We start from the raw sequence: 15,536 nt of genomic DNA, 5'->3' as shown, positions 1-15,536 counted from the left end.
TGGTTAGTGACTACCATGTTGGACTGCAAACTTAGAGCATCATTTTCTTTAAAGATTTCATTTAAATTATAGTTTCTGGGAAAACAAAAATCCTATTTATTTACAGTCACAGTCGTTGTCTAAACCTTGTTTCTAGATAACCACAAAGAGAAATTGACTGAAATTGTGAGGTACACTGGGACTTTGGCTTAATACAATTTCCCCTTGACTTTGGTGATGCTGTTAAGCTGTTGCTTTTCCTTCTACTTCTCTCGTCTTTCCTTAGGTAAATACTGCTAAGTCTTTTAATGTTGGAAGTCTTCAGGAATGAGTCAAAGACTCTCCATTTTGGCTCCATATTCTGTGTCTAGGTTATCTTATCTATGCTTATAACTTCAATAACCTCTACAACAGTGACTCCCAACTTTATATCTCCAATGAGCACTTCTCTTTGAGACTTTCTTAAATATAACATGTTCAAAACTGAATGTGTGTCTCTTTCCACAATCTAGGTATTCTTTTTTTTTTTTTTAAATTTCATTTTTTTTTAAATTTTTTTTTAAAGATTTTATTTTTTCCTTTTTCTCCCCAAAGCCCCCCGGTACATAGTTGTGTATTCTTCGTTGTGGGTTCTTCTAGTTATGGCACGTGGGACGCTGCCTCAGCGTGGTCTGATGAGCAGTGCCATGTCGGCGCCCAGGATTCGAACTAACGAAACACTGGGCCGCCTGCAGCGGAGCGCGCGAACTTAACCACTCGGCCACGGGGCCAGCCCCAATCTAGGTATTCTTTACATCATTGAATGGCACCAATCTAGTCGGCCAAGCCAGAAATCCAAAAACCATCCTTGACACCTTCATCTCCTTGCATTAATTCCCCCATCTCAGCCATCTTCCAGTCTAATTGATTTAACTTGGAAAATAGCTTTCAAATTCATTCAGCTCCCTTCATCTCCACTGTTGCCACCATGACCCAAGTTACCATCAACTTTTGCCTGGACATTCTGCTAGAGGTTTCTACATGGCCATAGTCACACAGACCTTCTTTTAAGTTTTATAAATATGTCATGCCTCCTTCAATCGTGGAGCCATTACAATGTCTCCAGAATTCATACTGCTTGGAATGCTTCCCGACTACACCTCCCAGCCACCCTGTCCTGCTCAATACCTGGTTGATCTCCTTAAGGTTTTATTCAGACATGAGTCTAAACGTCACTTCCTTAAGGATATCTTTCCTGATACCCTAGACCATATCTGGACCCCATGATGCATTTTTGTATCACCTGGTACTTCCCCTTCTGAGCATTTATCACAATTGTAATTAATTGTCCTTAGTGTTGTCTTTGCTGCTAAAAAAGTAACTTCCATGAGCGCAGGAACCTGTTAGTCTTATTCATCACTCCGTTCTTGGTGCTTGACTCATATATGCACACAGTAGGTGCTCAATCAATGTATGTGTAGTCGTTACTTACTTAACTAGTAGTTAAATGTACACTCTTGTTGCCTGGGGTTAGTGAGCTGAACCACCACTCAATATCTGGATCAGGAAATTGTGGGGAAATGAGTTTAGTAACTTGTCCTTTGCATGTGATCTCAGTTCTCAAAACAGTGAATTTCTCTGTGAGTAAAACAATAAGTTACTGGAATCTTGGAGTTTTCAAAACAAACTTTTTATGTAAACCTTTACACTTCTGTTATTGCAAACTTTCCAGCTGTTCCGTAATATTTTAAATGTGTTTCGAATTATTCATTTACTACTTTGAGTAGTTCTACCTGAATACATTCTTGTTTTTTTAAAAATTGTCAATTAACTTACTGTTATTACTCTAATTATTATTATTTTGTAGAACAATGCTCTTCCAAGACTTCTTGACAAAGACTCACAATGCCGTTAACTGACCACGGTTACCGATTGCCAAAGAGTCATCCATCCTTCAGGAATAACTTTTAGAATAGTTGTCTTTATTTATCTGGCATGACACCAATCCACTAACTGTATTATTTGAAAGTGGCACATTTTCTATTCCCTTTGTTTTTGTTCCCAAACATGGATTTGACAATTTCCACACAGGAAGGGAGAATGAACGCTTCTGGACTTGTATGAGACTTTTTGTCTTTGCCTATTAATTGCTCAACTGACCTTGTAGCTAGCTTCCCCTCTTTGATCTGATACTTTCTTATTTCACACTTGCAGATGTGTAAGATGTTCCAAATTCCCCCCCCCTGGGTAAACTGGATGCTTTGTGGTAGCTGCTGACGTAGTTTGCTTGGCCACCATGGCTTCATCTGATAACTTTCCTAGCAAGTAGGACATTTAAGTTGAAGCTGATCAGGATTACCAGGCTGCACTGATCTAAATTTGCGATAGTCTTCCCTGGATCGCCTGATTAGTGAGTAAAAAAATTTGTTTTTGACAGAAAGAGATTGCTGTGTATATCCAGCAAAACTCCTGACTTTACAAGTTCTCGAGAAATATTTGCACAAATTAAAGCTGTTTAAATATAAATTACTTAAAGGAACTACAGGGTTTTAAAGATTCAGAAAATTGATTTAAAAAATTTAAAAGTTCACTTTCTTCAGAATATTTGAGACAAGTCACACCAACGTTTGAAAAGTTAACCATGTAGTAAACATCAAAGAAATTACTAAAGTATATTTATTTTATTGAATTTAATAATTAAAATTGAAAAAAATGTCATGAAATATTTACATTCCTCTATGATCAATAACTATCTTGAATAATCATTTTCTAAGGCCATAGAAACTTATGTTTCTCATTAATTAACTAATTAATTTAACTATAATGTTTAACTTTTGTTTTTAGAAACACACCTTGTTTTTAATTTCCTAAAGCAAATTGTCATTTATTATAATTCTGCCAATTGTCAAACTTTAATTATTGCCATTAAGGAACAACTGAGAAATTTAATAAAATGATCTTTTTGAATTGAGGAACAACTATTTACAGATGATAATAACAGCAATAACAAACTAACAGTCATATATACCTTCTGTTAGCAGAAGAAAAAATGTGAAAATAAGACCAAATTATATCTAAAGCAAAGATATAGGTTTTACATGTGCGTGCGAAATAAAGAACTTCCCAGATGCCAGTCCAAATGCAGACTAAAGTCTTAATCAAACTGGCTGGAATATTTCAGTGCGAAGGTGGGAGAAGGGGCGGGGGGAGTCACTACAGGGTGCAGCCACTCCAGGGCCCTCTCTGGAGGTGGGTATCAGATATTAAAGCTGTATACCCCAAAAGAATAATTACTAAATTCAGAAATTGATAGAAGAAGCCATTCAAGTTATACGCTGTTATAACTACAGCTGTTGTGAATTATTGAATGGCCATAAAAAATAAGTTCTAACTTTTTTTCTCCACCGGATCAGTGTCTCACGGCATACCTTTTCCCATTCTGCCATCCTGTGTCCTACCGCATACCTGCCAGGAAGGCCTGCTCTTCAGCATGGGGATAGAGAACTCGGCTCTGTGCCTCAGGTGACATCCTGGCCTTGTCCCTTATTACCTTGGGCCATGTCACTTAACCTCTCTGAAGTTTAGTTTCCCCCTCTGTAAACCATAAACATAATTACACCTAATTCTTCAGAGTCTCATGTGGATTAAATGAGATAATACATCCGAGTGCACTGAGAGTGTTCAATAAATGCTAACATTTGTTACTTCTATTATTCTGTCCATGGACTTTAGGTGAGCTTTCTTGGTCAGGCCTTGAAGCCTTTACATCTCTTATTGCAATATTATCATCAGAAGGGGTGTAGTGTTATCTTCAATAAATTTGCATTTACTAGTGTAAGGGTCCTGCATGCAGGGCACCTGGATTTCTCAGAAGAAAAGCCACTAGAAGCAGATTTGCTGCTTCTGACAACAGAAGGTAACCACTTTAACTTCATTAGCACAGCCCTGCAAATGGCTTTTCCAGTGGTCCGGACAGTAAAAGTTCTATTCAGCTTGGGGCTATTTTGCGTTATCTCCAAGGGACACTTTTTTCCCTGGAGAGGCCACCTGCGTCTTATAACTTGAGAGGGTCTCTGCCGAGTCCTGGAGCTTCCACACAGCTGCGGAAGGCAGACACACATTCCTCACCTTTGGCATCACAAAGGGAGTAGGCAAGGACCTTGCTCGTTTGGTCAACTCCTTGCCTATTTTTCCCCAGCCTTCCTCCAAATTTCTACTAGGCCTGAAGCTGAAACCAGGAAGCACAACACAATCAGAATGTGCAATAGTCTTTGTTTTAAATTAAACTTTTTATTTGAGGGGATCGCAGATTCAAATGCAGTGGTAAGAAATAAGATACAGAAATCCTATGTACTGCATAACCTGTAAACCTTACCCAGTTTCCCCCAATGGTAACATCTTGAAAACTAAAGTGTGATATCCGAAATATTGACGTTGATACAGTCAAGATACAGAACAATTCCATCGCCACAAAGATTCCTCTTGTTGACATACTATACCACATCCAGCTTCCCATTTCACCCCTCCCCCATCGCTGATCCCTGGCAACCACTAATCTATTTTCCATTTCTCTAATTTTGTTATTTTAACATGCTATATAAATGGAAGCATACAGTATATAACATTTTGGCATTGTTTTTTTCCATTTAGTGTAATGCCCTGGAGATTGATCCAAGATGTTGTATGTATCGATAGTTTGTTCCTTTTTACCACTGAATAATATTCCACAGTATGGATGTATCACAGTTTGTTTAACCCTTCACCCACTGAAGAACATATGGGTTGTTTCCTATTTTATGCTAATATGAATAAATCTATGAATAGGCATGTGCAGGTTTTTGTATGAGCCTGTTTTCATTTCTCTGCAATACATGTGCATGAGTGCAATTGTGGGGTTGTATTGTAGATGCATGTTTAGTTTTATAAGAAACTGCCAAACTGTTTTCCAGAGGCGCTGTACCATGTTATAGTCTACAAACAATGTAGGAAGCATCCAGTTTATCTTCATCTTCTCCAGCATTTGGTGTTGCCAATATTTATCTTAGCTATTGTGCCAGGTGTGTAGTGATATCTTATTGTTTTAATTTGCATTAAGAATTGCAAATTAAAGAATGGCTAAAGAAGGTGGATATCTTTTGCAACAGTCTTTTGCAGATGGTATAATTTAAGAGCTGGAAAGGATTGGAGGAACCCATTGCAATGATTGAGCCCGAAATTAATTTGTTTGGATGGGAGCCGTGTCCCAGCTAGAAAGAGAGACAGAAGTAGTTCACTCTGTACTGAGGTCTCCTAAATCCTGGCTCAGTGACGTTTACACCAGATCCTACCTCTAGTACACATCAGGGATGATTTTCTTTCTCTGATTGGGTGGTAAGGTAGAACAGAATTGGATGGTAAGGCTGATTAAGAATGTACATAAGTAATCCTGTGTAATATTTAGCACATGTCTGCTATCTACTAGGAACTCAATGAATAATTGAATATTTTTGCATAGATTAAAGCAGTGTGATATGTTTATATATCACATTCTCCTAGGAGCTAACGTTTTTCCTTTCTTTTAAGTAGACACATTAGAGGTTTGTCTCACCCTTTCAGAGCCAAGAATAAAGAAAATAGTCTTTTTATCATTTCAAATATTGTCAAAAAAAGAGAAAAAAGGAAAGCCCTGTCTGTTCAATCAGTGCCATAGGTGTGCGAGTGTCATTACATATTACTAGGGTTAGGAATGGAGGGGGCCTTGTGGACAAGGGAGCTCATCCTCCTGATTTGCAGATGAGGAAACAGAAGCTCACAGAAATGAAGTGCCCTCCCAGGCACTGCTCAGGACGGCATTGGAGGAGCTGGGACTGATGGCATTTTCTGAGAGGGGAGCCTGGTGCTCCTAAGTGAACTCCTGCCAGGTTCACGCACAGGATGGGGGCACCGGAAGTCAAGGATTCTGTTCCCAGTGAGGGCCTTTGCGGAGGAGGGAGGAGTTTGAGGAGAGCTAGAAAATTGCACCCACTCCTGGGTGTCAAAATTTCTATGTGAAGCTTGACTCCTTATTCTAGCCCAAAGGATGTCGTAACTTCTTTGACTCTGCTGAGAGATCAGTTCTTTCAGTTTGGACATAAAACTGGTCAGCAGTCTGATGACCACCTCCAAAGCCAGCTGCCACCCTGACCCCAGGCTGTCCAGACCCAGGTGGCTGATGGAGTAAAAGGAATTGAAAAATGTGCTTAAGATAGAAAGGAGTGAATAACGTATGCATCTAATTCAGAAACAAGGTGTTTCAAAGGTAGGAGGTGACTTGGCCAGGAAAAGACACAGTTACAAGGTGAAATAGTTACTATGTAAAATGTACCCGAGGAGATATAATCCCAAGGAAGACAGGATGTTCATAACTTCCAGACTCTTGGGGTAGCTAACTTTTTAACCCCAAAATGGTGAGACTACACTGGTGGTTCCTGCAGGGTACAGACAACCCTTAGTATGTTCTTGTGTATCACAGGTCGGTGGGCACCCAATAAATGGGGCCTGCAGGTCCTTTAGGTGCTGACCTGAGAGAAGGGCCGCTGTGCTGAACATGGTGGCTAACGCAATTTATTCAACATTTTGCTGCTTAAATAGAACTTCCATAGGCTTTCTCAAATACCTTTCACACAACCCCTCAAGTAGACTATATTAAGAGAGGCAAGCTTGAACCCCCATCTCTAGACTTGTCAGTGCTCTTTCCAGCCCAAGCTGAGGTCAGACTTTCAGAGATGATCTCTGTATGCTGCTACCTGCTTTACACAGAGAGGGCAAAGGCCAGCAAGAGGGGCCCTTGAAGATAGACCAAACGGGTTGCCACCACTGGAATACAGGATCCTATAGACACTGGTGTCGCATGGCCATTGGAAGCAAGGACATTTCCAATCTAAATAGTGGGAGGAGTAAATAATGATCCACATTCAATTGTTCAGCAAATGGTTATTGACCATTTATTGTGTACCAGGCACAGTGCTGGGCAGCAGGATATAAGCTGACTAATACAGAGGAGGATCTTGTACTCCTGGTGCTTATAATTTGGGGGTGGAAATAGGTATCAAGTAACATGTGGCGTGGATTCTAAAGGAGAAGCCCAGAATGCCTTGGGGGAATAACAGAGGTCCAGCCCTGCCCAGGGGACCCAGAGAGGCTTTCTGGAGGAAGCAAGATAGAAGGCTCTAGTGGGGCTATGACAGGAGAGAAAGGTTTTCAGGTACAGGGAACAGCAAGGGAAGGTGTGCAGTCATGCAACCTGAAAGGATGAAATGTGGCTGAAGCATCGCGAGGACACTGATGTTAGGGGACCTCTAAAACTTCCCTCTCCCTCCCAACCACACACACACACACACACACACACGCACACTCTTTGCGTCCATTCAGATTTCCCAGAAATCCCATTAACAGGAATCTTGCACAATTATTCCCAAAATAAGTCTTGAAATGATCAATTCTGCCCAATTTTTAGCAGAGAGAAGTGCTCAGACTAAATTGGGATCTCAGGCAGTGGTACCAAGCATGGGTATTGTTTAAAACTTTCCAGGTGATTCTACAGTACAGTCAAGTTTGAAACCCACTGACTTAGAGCCCCTTTAAATCCCTTCTTGACCAGCCAGCTATGGCACTGGGCGCAGCTGAGGGGAACACTGAGGGGACAAGCCTCCTTCAGAAGCAACAACAACTCAAGCTGAGTGAGGGATTTCCAGAGGTGGGGGAAACGTCCTTGTTTGAGGTCTCTGAAAGATTTAATTTTGAGCATCTGCATCTAACCATGAAAAGAATCATGAGCTCAGCGTTCAAGAAGCCAATGCTGACTTTCTCTGTGCTGTTGCTGGAGGAGGAGGCGAGGAGCGGATGGCGTGAGCACGGAGCATCTCTTTCCATCACCAGCTTCCTGGAGAAAACAGTATGGCAAAGCTCTTCTTCTGCACAATTCATTCCTTGATAACAATTGTGTTTGTTACTTCGTGGCCTGAAGCAAAACTAGCAGATGTAATCGCTGTCGGAAAAAAAAAATTAACTGGCATGATGACTGATTTATAGCTTCGTCATAACATCAATTATAACAGGAGATGGAGGGAAGGGCTTTTTGGAAGCACCACTTTTCCGCAGAAGTGTAAAGCCCTTGCTTCTTTTCCAGCAATTGTTAGATTGCTAAAAATAGGGTCTATGGAATATGTAAGCATCACCCCCTCAGTATAAAACGGAATTATTCAGATCCTAGGGATGGGAAAGAGTCAGATATTGGCATAAGGCCTTAAGTTCACGTCCCTGACAGGCTCCAAGCTTGTCAAAACTGCTCTTCAATCACCTTGCTAATAGTATGGTGTGCTTCAGTAACTGAACGGTCACGTAATTAGAAGCATACTCCTCTGACTGGGAAAAAAATCTACCAGTCTACTCCAAATTAAAGAAAAGGGACTAGTTGTGCCAGGTTATATAATTTAATGAAGAAACTGTAGAAGGAGCCCTTTAAAAAGTGTGATGGTGCATTCATTTCTGGTATAATACTAAGCACTCAAACAGAACATTTCTCTTTTAACTCCCAGCCAAGGCTCATCGCTCTTGTGTAAATAAAGTCAATGCAGCCAAAAGTGCCATCTGGTTGACAGGACAAAGTCAAATGGGACCTGAATGCGTGGGGTCTATGTGCACTTGCCTTGTCGCATCTTGAGCAAACTGGCACTGACGTCCAACGTGAGGGGCGAACATTTCTGCTTTCATCATAGTTATAAGCCCGATTTTTCTTTTTTAACCTCTTCTCTATTTACTCTTTAAACAACAACAAAAATCTGGTGGTAGATGGATTTGACCTCATTGAGTCCAAAACGGCGTCTCCCTCTCCTCGTTCTTTCTCTCTGGCCTCTCCTTTATTTTTCTTCTTCTCTTTTTCTCTTTCATCTGGCTTCTCCACCCAAAAAGCCAAGGGAAGTGAGGTAACAATAACTTTGTTGCATTTCACCTGGCCCACCCAGCAAAAAGCTATTTCTAGGCAAATGCGGAAAACCCAAACCTTGTGGAAGGCAACTGGCCCTTTAATCTAACATCCTCTGTGTGCTGCGGAGTCTAATGCTCAATTTGAAAAACAATCTGAAAATAGCATGAAAGGAAACGTGGAATTTGCATAGCTATATATATATGTTTAAGATAGTCATAGTCGTTTTCAAAAACACTGTGTTTGAGAGCTGACCCTTTACTTGAAGTTGCCCGAATTTCGTGGACTCCTCCGAGATAAGGAGTGTAATTTTCACTTGAGTGGTGGTTGCTTTTCTGCACAGTCCTCTTGGTATTAAGGAGCCAGATCTCAAACTGTCTCCCTGAAAAACGGAATGCTCATATTCAGAGCTGTTTGACTGCCTAAAGCTCCAGGAACAATGACTATTTGTTCATTTCTGTTAGATTGTCACACTTTTGAGAGTCTTATTAAAATCTTCTGTTTTCTCTTTCTTTCTGTATACTTCTACTTTCTCTTCCTCTCTCTCTTTTTGTCCTTACCATTTCTTGGCCTTTATCTTTTTCCTTTTTTTTTTTTTTTTAAAAAAAACCTTTTTCTCTGTCTTCTTTCTTTTCAAAGTTTAAATTACACTGACACCTTACTTTTTGTAGGTAAAGGCTCAGTTGGGTTTATTCTGGCTGCCTACAGATGGGCTTTTTTCTCCATCAAGGCCTTTGGAGGCTGACTTTTATTTCCAAAGCTCTAAATTTAATAGCTGGAGAATACTAACACAAATCTCTCTCATTTCAGGTTTCCTAGAGGTTCAATTATATTCAAGGTGCCTTTTCAAACAGCCTTACTGACAGGTGCTAGAAATCCAGGTATGAAACATAAGCTCCTCACTTACAGAGGGTTGCTCTGCAGGTCAAGGATGCACGGCAGAGAGGGTGCAGAGCTCATGAGGTGAAAAAATTGAAGGAAGATTTATAAGCAGTATTTAGATCTTTACAAAAGGGATTCTTATCTTGAGATGTCCAAGGGGATCCATGGATAGAAGTCAGGGTGTCCAGGAACTTAGATAGGAAAAAAGTTACTTCTTTGTATTTCTTATGCTTTAGTAGAAAGGTAGCTTTCCCATCAATTATAAACATGGACAAAGACCCATTGTAATATCAGCACTCTCTCATATGTCACATTACAGTTGTTGTTGACATCTCAAAATGTCCTTTATCCTCACCACTACTTTGAAATCGTGGTAAATATTAGATCCACCACTAGCTCTTTCTATTTAAAGCTTTAATAAAGGAGCACATATATTACTTTCAGACAATTTAAAATGTTATAACTATTCCGATGTAATTGTTTTCCTTAACAATCACATACATTTTATTAAATGCACTTAAAATCATGATTCTGAGAAGGAGTCAGCGGCCTTCACTGGATTGTCAGAGTCTGTGGCATGATAAAGTTGAAGAATCTTGGTCTGGAGATTAAATGAATCTTCCAGCTAGACATTTTGTGGTTCCTTGACTTGGGGGAAGTGGAGCGGCGTAGAAGAGGAGAGAGGGGACCCTGAAGTTTGTCTTGGGCCTAGCAGAGCTTCTGCTTGTTTCTGTTGGCCCTGTGTCCGGAGCTAAACATCCGAATAACCCTCACAAAAGGTAGACAGAAAGATAAAAGCCCATGCTAGACAGAAGCATCTAGGGAAGTAACAAAACAAACAAAACAAAACTTAAACCCACTGAAAATCCTACAGCACAAAGAGTTTCTTATCATTTCTTCTCACTTTTTATATGTATTTTTCCTGGTGCCAATCCCCAAACTCCCTTTCTTTAAGCAGTTCTGTATTCTAGAAGATACTCACCGCTTCGATGTCACTTTGCAGAAGCACTTGTAGGCGAAGCTGCTGGTCCGTTGACTGAGCCCTTTTCCTGAACCTGTGCACACTTACAAGCTGTCCTGCCTGACTCTGGTATTACAGCAAGAACAGAAGGCCAACTCGCTACTAGAGTTAGGATTATCTGTGGGGGAAGTTGGTTTACTTGTAAGCCCTACATCAGCAGGGCCTAGGGATGTAAGCTGATAGCCATTGTATGTGTTAAATTAACCTGGGGAGTTAATAATTGACATCAAATGGGTCTAATGAGATGTAATGTGCCCCCAGAGTTTCTGTTAGAATATCCTCATTAGAATAATATTGAGAAGAAGAGGCCTTGTCAGGAAAAGCTATTTTTTTCCTTCTATGATATATTCTGATTCTGCAAAGTGGTGGGAAGGAGAAAGGAAGGGAGGAGGAAAGTGGGCAGTGAAGTTTATGGGGAGTGGGGGACAGGAACAGACTTTGCAGTCAAACAGAGCTGGGTTCTAATCCCAGTTCTGCAACTTGCCTGGCTCTGTAGTCTTAGGCACGTCCCTCAGCTTCTCTGAGCTTCAGTTCTACGTCTATAAAACAGACACAATAACAGTACCAATTTACAGAGACATCGTGAAAATTCAGTGACATATGATGTGCAAGATGTTTGGCACAGTGCCTGGTGCCATGTAATAAGAACTTAATAGAGTATGGCTCCTGCAGGGGTAGTGCTGAGACCCAGTGAATATGTCAGCAGGAAGAGGCAAGCATGCAAGCAGCTGCTATCTTGACCCATCTGCTGGGTTTGTCCCTGTGGTCAACCAGCCAATCCTGCTCCACTGGGAAGAGGCTGCTGTCTACACTGGGCTGCCAGCAACCTGGCTTCCTTCCTTTACTCTTAGTAATCTTGGTTGCTTTATTGACTTACTGGCTTGTCTCCGTTTTTCTAACTAAAAAATCAGAGTCTTAATGACAGTTAATACCTACCTATCTCAAAAGTTAGATTAACTAGTGTGTATGTGAAGTCATGTTATTTCTCAAAGTCAAGATAGCGACTCCACTACTCTCATAATGAGGGTGTGAGCACTAAGGTAAATGTGTCTAGAGATGCATATCTGTACCCGGGCTTTTTTTCTATGTAGACTGCCTAGTTAATGTTTTAAATGGGGTAATCGTTTAACTGATAAATAAGATAATTCATGTCAAAGTCTTGTAAACAGAAAACATTATTAAAAGCTAAGCTTTATTTTTATTATTATTGTTCAAAATAAAAATATTTTGGTCATCGGGAAATTGCACTTCTGGAATCCTTTAGCCCACTCTCAAGGAAGAAGTTAAGTTCCTTGGAGGGTGTAAGATCTATAGGCTTTAGCCCCGGATGATCACCAAGGAACCAGGGAAGTTCCTGAATTATTTAGAATCTCATCTTGCTCTTCTGTGGGACAAGAATATCCTGGACTTGACCCGTGGTCAGCCTTTTTATAACTGTTCTTGGAGAATGATGTTAAAAAGTGGTTGATGGAGAGTATGGCAGGTGAAATTTTGAGTGGTCCTGCAAATACCCTCTTGCTTCTTCCAATAATTGATGATCTAAATCTCTTTCATAAAACAACACCTTTCTTAAATCTATTCATATCTTAGTAAGGACTTTTCAAGAAGTTCAGAGAGTGGTTGAAAACCCCCATAATGGTCTCCAGTTTTCTTCCATGGTACTGTTTGGACCTGGACTGAAGTGAAAATGAAGGCTGCCTTGCTTTGAATTGACTGTGTGCTTGTTTAAACCAATAAATATATTTTACGTTATTATTTATAGCTTAGATTAAGCTGTTTCCTATTTCTTAAAAGAGTTCAACAACAAAAAACATAGTTCAACTACTCTCGGACTGAGACGTTTCAACTTGTTTGATTGTGAGCAGAGAAATCTCATAGGGAGATTCATTTTGCCATAGTATTGTGTACAAAACTGACTGAATAAGATCCTGGAAGGAAAACAAAGAGAATTAAGATGTGATTCTGCCTTTAGGAATAAAATGATCAACCATTGTCTAAAAGGCTGTCAGGGCCTGCTCAAACCAGTGAGAAGAAACTGACTGGCTCCCGAATATGTGATTTTCACCTACCTGTATCTGTACTGGCAGCCGAAGGGGCAGCAGGGCAGCTGTATCCACGCCTGCAGGATGATTCACCCAGGACTAGTTGCACGATGGTTATTATTAATAGTACTGGCTAGTTTGCATTGGCACTTCCTGATTCAAAGTGATGCTGTGCTTGCTTTAAAAATAGTTAGGAGTGATAACTTATTGGCAGAGTACCTCTTGAGAAATCACAAAGACAGAGCTCTTTACCAAATTGGTGGCCAACATCCAGGCTTGGTTTGAAAACTGTGCTTTGAGGGAGGCTCATTTCTTGTGCTTGGCCAGAACAGCTCAGAGATTTTGAATTACGATTTGCTGCTTTTTAATCCAAGATTTGGCTATGCATTTAGGTTAGTTTATGCTAAACTGGCAGAATTCTAGGTTGATTTCTAGCTTTTTTTAGTGCCTAGATTTGATCATTTCCCTCTGGTTAGTGTGGAGAGAACTAAAGCCTTCTGTTCTGACCAAACAACCACAACCCAAATAGGCCAAGACACTAGGAAAATACCAGGGCAAGTGAAACGAGGAGTGCCATTTAGGGCAGCCAGGCTGAGGCATAGAGCGTAAAACCAATGTTAGGGCATGCCTAAGAGATTTCTTAAGAGGCTTGATGGCACTTCTTATATGAAGCTCGAACGTTGGGGCTGTTTACATTAAATCAGAAAAAATTTCAAATACTGTATAGCTCTATCTTTTATGTTCTTCAGTTACTTTTGCCTCTGTGCATCATTTTGGTAACTGGGTCTTAATTTTTCCCTGGGGACCGAGTCCTTTTTCACTTTCAGTCCCCGAGGTTTGGATGGGACTGACTCACTTTCTTTCCACCTCCACTTGCTCCAGTCAGTGTCACATAGCCCATACCTGACCAATTAGATCTCTAATCAGATCAGTCATGATCTACGATCCAATCAGGGTGAATTAGCCTCAGGGTTTTTGCTAGAGATTTTAGGAAAAGGATGCTGTCCTTCTTCTAGGGTAGATATACTGATGGAATGCAAACCTAGCACTCCCAGAGATCATCTCTGTCACCACGTGGAGGGAGCTTGTCTGAGAATGAAGCCAACACAGAGGTAATCAGAGTTGAGAGACAGTGAGAGGTATACTCCTGATAACACCATTTGTATCATATTAAATGAGGATCTCAGTCCAGCTTTGCCTACAGCCAGTGGTGTAGTTCATTGATTTGTTTTTACGTAGGCCTGTTTGAGTTGGTTACTTGCAGTGGAAAGTGCTCTGAATAATATACCGTCTTTTATAAAGCCCGTGTATCAGTCAGCCATTGCCACAATAATGTTGCATAACAAAATACTAAAAAGCTTAGAAGCATCTGAGAAAGGTCATTTCTTTCTTTCTTACATATTTGTGAGTTAGCTGGGATGGGGTTAGTCTGAGGTGGGTTGGACTGGGCTTGGTGCCAAGCTTCCGGTTGGGATTGGGTCAAGTCTACTCCATGTGTCTCTTATCCTCCTTGGATAGGTGGCTATTTGGGGCATATTGCTCTTTCCATAGTGACTTTCAGGAATGCCAGATGGTGATACCAACATACAAGCATAGTTCAAGCCTTTGCTTATGTCATGTTCGCTAGCATTGCATTGGCCAAAACAAGTAATTTGGTCAAGTCCAATATCAAAGGAGTGGGGAAAGGCAACTTCCATGGAGGTGGGGAGAAAGGAGTGAATATTCGGTGAACAATAATCGAATCTACCACAGTCCGAATTTAAACCAAAGGAAATAAGGACTACTTATTATCAAATCATGTAATTTTAAATCTACAGGGCTATAAATATAGTGATAAATAATGTAAAGTGTTTTAAACAAACAATGCAAAATATTTTAAACAAGTTAATGTAACAATGACAACTGATTTTTTTTTAGCCCTGAGAACTGTGTATTTCTGAAAGATTCAAGCTTCTGACTTGTTTCTAATATGAATAATGTTGAAATTAGTTTTGAAATAAGTCGAACATCATATAGGTTCCTCTTTCTGACTAAGGAATTATTTCAGTCGTATATGAAAGATATAGCTATCAATGATGTAGGCATTCAATAAGAATTTGTTTAATTTGAAATTTTTGTATCACAGTCTGCAAATATTGTAAATACCACACAGTATACAACTAAAGGAGAATATCTGAATGCATAAATAATAACGGCTGTCGTTCTTTCAAGTGTCTCCTGTGTTTCAGTTACTATGCTAAATGAGGCTCTGTGATATTACGTAATGTGGCCAAATTCCCAAATTCTGGTAAGGACCAGAGAAAGGACGTCAACCTGAGTTGGTCATGTGTCAAAAATAGGGTCTTGTGAGACTCACCTGGGGTCACTTTTCTGTCACGTACAGGGGAAGACAGTTGTCCTGCGCTATGGATCCATTGTGAGGAGTTAATGCATTACTGCGTGAAAAGATCTCTAGACAGCCTGTGGCTGAGAGTGCACAGTTGTAAAGTTCAACTAAAACAAAAACAGACTAGTTGCCCGTCCTGGCGATCCTGTAACTGAACTGTCTAAAACAGAGGCTGAATCGGGTAATCTCTTGAAATCACTTTTGACCTCTAGCTTTTGGGGTGGTTTAGATTTGGAGACTTTTCTAATCACTTGAAAAAATAGATTTTAAAGGGTGGCACTGTTCTTGGCTTTGTGTGTGTTCCGA

At 40.4% G+C, this 15,536-nt stretch overlaps 1 long non-coding RNA gene across 1 annotated transcript; it reads right to left on the bottom strand.

Annotated features, from left to right (window-relative positions):
- Positions 1-4,228: 4,228 nt before the first annotated feature.
- Positions 4,229-12,945, bottom strand: LOC103562592 (uncharacterized). The gene is made up of 4 exons (XR_011530980.1): positions 12,872-12,945; positions 11,287-11,341; positions 10,764-10,920; positions 4,229-7,963 (listed from the first exon to the last, which is right to left on the bottom strand). It is a non-coding gene; the product is annotated as an uncharacterized lncRNA (long non-coding RNA).
- Between the last annotated feature and the right edge of the window lie 2,591 nt (positions 12,946-15,536).

Source organism: Equus przewalskii, chromosome 21 (assembly GCF_037783145.1).
Source record: "Equus przewalskii isolate Varuska chromosome 21, EquPr2, whole genome shotgun sequence".
Lineage (NCBI taxonomy): Eukaryota > Metazoa > Chordata > Mammalia > Perissodactyla > Equidae > Equus > Equus przewalskii.
This window is presented reverse-complemented; position numbering and strand designations above follow the sequence as displayed.